General features: G+C 30.3%; 1 long non-coding RNA gene across 1 annotated transcript; it reads left to right on the top strand.

Moving 5' to 3' along the window:
• LOC127723804 (uncharacterized) lies at positions 1 to 3803 on the top strand. The gene is made up of 4 exons (XR_007992261.1): positions 1 to 46; positions 1382 to 1444; positions 2213 to 2331; positions 3704 to 3803. It is a non-coding gene; the product is annotated as an uncharacterized LOC127723804 (long non-coding RNA).
• The last annotated feature ends 1460 nt before the right edge of the window (positions 3804 to 5263 follow it).

The following is a 5263-nucleotide window of genomic DNA, read 5'->3' as shown; positions in this document are numbered from 1 at the left end:
GACAGAGGAGTCATCTGAGGATCCTCCTTGCGATGTTTGTGGATACGTGAGTATTCATGTTTAAGAAAACAAGATTTTAGATAAAACATCATCTTACAATTTCTTATCATTAGCGTGTTGTACCATTATAACTTTTCAGGGTCGTGTGAATCCTTTTTATGACTTATCGTCTTACATCGTCCATTCGTACTACGCCATATCCAAAGCCATGATTTGGGGTTTCAAACCAATGTGATTTACGCTGATTTATGAAAACGGATGAATACGGGTTGATTAATAATGATACTTCTCACTTTATGAAGATAATAATATGAATTATAATGTTACATCGTTAGTAACGTTCATTTTGATAGGATAACATAACCAATTTTCATGGCATCAATTCACAATTGATGTAATTTAAACTTACGCGCAGGCGCAGACCACGTATGGCTAATTTTAAATGTATGATTTGACGTTGTTTTCTATTAGTTTCATTAGAATGGAGATAACACGTCGCAAGTAAAATTAGTAATGTAGATTTATAAATGCATATATATAAAATGGATGTGAATGGAAACTCATACTCATTTCTGCTGTCGTGAAGTCGAGTTGCCGAGATAATTATGTCGACAATATATTATAAAATGTGTCGACATAAGGCGAAGCTTAAGAGTACTTTTTGCGATAATTATCGATGGCAAAAATACGCATCCATTAGGAGTGCATTCTTTTCTTGCTTTAAAACGATTGCTATAGACATGCATTAAACATTATCAAATTTCTCTCATTACCGAAATATTAAACCGAAACTTTTACAAAATGAAAGAAATAATAGATATTTCATACCAATCATAACATCTTATCTTTTACTTTATTTCTATTTAAATGTTGATATATATTTACTGGGCATCCAAAATGTTCATGATGTTTGAATGTGAATATTTTGGAATATATCATTTTTTTCAAATTCAACTTTCCATTCATTTAGCATTTATCAAAACAATGAACCATGTGAACAGTGCATCACTATTATTCAATATTCAATATTGAAACATTCAAATACGTGTACATAAAGATTCTTACGATAAAAAACCATACACGTAGCTCAAAATCTGACAGATAATGTTGCCGGGACAACATTATGCGCAACTATTGAATCTGATTTTAATAAAATAGATGAGATAATTATTCAATCAGTATATGGTAAACACGTTTCTCTTTGCAAATTTTCAATAGTTAGGTTTAAGGGTTTCGTGATCATTGTTAGTGATTGGCTTGATATTTAATACTTTTGTTTTTATTCAATTATGTTTACGTAGAAATGCATACTATATATACACCAGTGATCGTTATTATCACGAGTAGATATATAGTATGCAGATTTGATTTATGATTATAGAAGGATAATTATGATGGCGACGAGATGGTGTTCTGTGATGAGTGCAATGTTCTAGTTCATCAGGTAAAACATATAATATTTTGTGCAATGCAAATTAAAACTGTCAATTTTTTTTTCATATTTGATTAAACTCCTTTGATAAAGAAAAGTCAATGACAAAATTAAATGTTGTCGACAGGTACTTTTTTTATCTAAACATTCGCGTCATCACCATTGGAGATAGAGATAATATTTTGCTCCCACCACTAAAAAGAAATATTGATGGAACGGTTCAGGTAGCAAATGAAGTTTCAAAAAGTAGAATCACAAAAATACTGAACTGCGAGGAATATTCAAAACGGAAAGTCTCTAATCAAATATCAAAGTCAAAAGCTCAAACACATCAAACGAATAGACAACAACTGTCATATTCCTGACTTGTTAAAGGCATTTTCTTAAGTCGAAAATGGTGGATTAAACCTGGTTTTATAGCTAGCTAAACCTCTCACTTGTAAGTGTGTATAAACATAACCATAACATGAAAAATCACAATCACAATTTAAAAGTCACAAATAAAAAGCGGTTTTTGAATAAAATCTTGTTTTGTAAAAACAAAACAATTGTCAAGACATAATAATACTTAGAATACGAATTACCTTTTCGTCGTTATCCATTAAATGTGTATGTAATTAAAAGAGTCACTTATCGATATCATAACAATGTTTAACTTATGACTTAACAGCAGTTATTGTTCACTCAAACACTACGCAAATTCTTGAATTAATGTACACATTGATATATTTCTATAAATATAAACTTGTCATTGTTCTTTTTTGTACTTCATTTAAATAGAAGTGCTATAACATACCAGTACTACCTGAAAAAGATTGGATTTGTAAACCTTGTTTAGAAGGAGTACAACCAAAGTGTGTTTTGTGTAACCAGTATAAAGGGGCAATGGTGAAAACAAGGTATTCATATACATTTGTTCCTTTCGCTCCATAATACGGTGTTTATATATCAAAACTCGTTCGTAATGCCCGTGTGTGTAGTGATGTTCTAGATTTAAACAAACGTAATCAATACATCACCGACAAATTATGAAGTCATGGATTTCGTTACCAAAAAATAATTAATATATTTATTTAATTCGTTCATTGATACAAAGATTTGAATCGTAAATTTGGCTACACCTGCAGAAAATTTATTAAAAACACATTCTAAATTTTACGGTAATATTGTACTCAAAGCGCGGAAATCGCTATCAATGGGGGAAAGCGGCTGTTCGTAACTTCCGTTACGAACGGCCCAATATGGCAGATGACAGTGCCGATTAGATTTTGTATTTCCTAAATACTTTTGATCAAAAGCATTGTTTGTAGAGAAAATTGTTAATTGTCTGTATAATTTGTAGGACAACACGAACATCGACCGTTCTGGTGATAGAATAACGAAATAATGGTTTTATACGACAGTAAAAAAAAAACAATAAACCGTACGTAACTGTGAGATGTCGTTCGTAACGTGAAGTTTTTATATAGAACGACTGTTCGTAACGTTCAAAGAAAAAAGTATGTTTTTTTATTGGTTCATCCTACATTTTTATTTTTAAGATTTTTTACATTTAATTTATTGAAATAACTTTCACAGTGGTAATTTGGCCTTATTTACTCTTCAAGAAAATAACAAAATAAATGAAACGAAAAATAAAAATATCAGAAAGTGTCATTTATCTTTGTTCTTTAAACAATCCAATGGTCGTAAATTATACAGACTTTTCTTATAAATGTTATTTGCATTTCACATTTCACTGTTTACTGGATATGCAAATAGCAAGGTGTGTTGTTTAAGCCTCCCCAAAATGCCAATTACTATGATAGCAACCATTACAGTTTATAGGGGCATAGAAGGAATTCGAAATAAAAAGGCAGGACGAAAATTTTGATGAAACAAATATTGGTTTAATCTGAAATAAAATTCAGTTTAGCACAAGAACTTGTAACGATCGAATGTAAAAACTTACAAAATATGAAACAAACAAGGTTATGTTTAACATCCTGTGTTTATCAGATGTTTGTCAAATAACAAGAAATAACGTAACATTACTGTCAATTTCTTTTTTTTATCGTTGGTGTTCACGTTTATTTTTCATACGCATACAAATCTATACAAAATTAATAAGTTAAATTTATACATGTAAAGAGTAAAAAAAAAATACCGTAACAGACATTTGAAAGACTTGTCTCTGTGGATATAGAAGGAAGTTATTTGAAACATTTATTTTTCAAATTCAACAGAAAAATATCGCATTTTCGTCTGTCTGAAAAGTATTTTTGTTTTTAGAGACGGAAAAGAATGGGTGCATGTACAGTGTGTATGGTGGCTTCCATGTATAAAGTTTGAAGATGGGGAAAAGCTGGAGAAATTGGAAAGTCTTGATAAGATATCTGTATGTACTTAATGAACATAGTGAAATTTTCAAACTTTACCTTAATCTCTCAAATGTGCTTATTCGGACATTTGGAATAATCAGAAATATAAAATGACCGTCAGATTCACATAAGGCGGATTTAGACTTATTTCATAATACATCGTTTTAATGACTAGATGTATATTGGAAAGTTTACAACCCCCTTTTTTACAAAGACAATTTGAATATATTTGCTTACATTTAATTAATATATTTTTCCCTAGCTATTATCATATGTCAAGATATTTTATTCAGTATTTCATTTTATTCTAATCTGCTAAATTAGAAAAGTTTTGAATGTTTAAAAGTGAAGTCATTTTTTATTGCAAATTCATACACAAACTTTAGTTTCTTTTTCATAGTAGTAGTCAAAACTATCCCATAATAGTTTTAGCATATAGTACTTCATAAAACTTGTTACTAATAAACATTTCAGAACCTACATATACAAAAGGCTGGAGATATCAACGGAAAAAGAATAAAGCAAAAAACTGCAATTTCATCACGGAACTTAATCAATTCCCTTCCATCACATTTTGTGGATTATTAAACTCAACTGATATATGAAATTACTACCTTTTTAGCTATCATATATTATTATTTTCAATTAAGTGCACTAATGTATGTACAAAGTTTGTATAAATATATGTTCATATTTTATTTGTTTGCAAGAATCCGTAAAATACACTTTGTCAGAAACGTCTTATTGTATAAAATCAAAATAATTGGCGGATAGTTTCATTTAAAATCTGCGACATCTACGATTCGTCATTTCCGTTGAAACTTGATCCGTCAAGTCCAAATAAAAGACAAAAGTTGTTAATTTCACGCATTGCATAATATGTCAAAAAACATAGACTGATAGTTTGAGTCTATTTACTAGTAAAGGGATGTCGACTTTTATATCTGCAATGCACAAACGATTGGATGAGGTGTACATTAAGTTTATAGATGAATTTGTTTCATTTGATAGTTGTGAATTTGAATAAATGCTTGCAGTATACCATCGTTCATGCTACAAAATTTACAACAGTGATCAGAATTATTCTCTCTTTAAGTGTAAGGAAGCTTCTAAACTGACAACGGACAATCATCGGATGGTGTCCCCCAGATTCGGGTGGTTTTTTTTCGCGTTCTAGAAGTCAGATATTCGACTGGAATTCTTGTTTAATTTGTTACAACAAAGCACTCAAGGAAGATCGGATTCTCTACAAGTTTGAATCAGATGGGCGTATTGAGAATATATTGGCCGTGGCAGAACGCAATGACGATAATTTGAAAGTTGAAATAGTTTATCATTCATCTTTTGAACTCTAAGCACTATATCGTTCTGGTTGCATTACAAAATATACGCTAAAAATGAAAAAAAAAATAGAATCTTAAGCTCTGGAAGCAGAAATCACAGATCACGATACTGCTTTTTCTAATTTTAT

Source organism: Mytilus californianus, unplaced genomic scaffold (assembly GCF_021869535.1).
Source record: "Mytilus californianus isolate M0D057914Y unplaced genomic scaffold, xbMytCali1.0.p SCAF_13, whole genome shotgun sequence".
NCBI classification, from domain to species: domain Eukaryota; kingdom Metazoa; phylum Mollusca; class Bivalvia; order Mytilida; family Mytilidae; genus Mytilus; species Mytilus californianus.
This window is presented reverse-complemented; position numbering and strand designations above follow the sequence as displayed.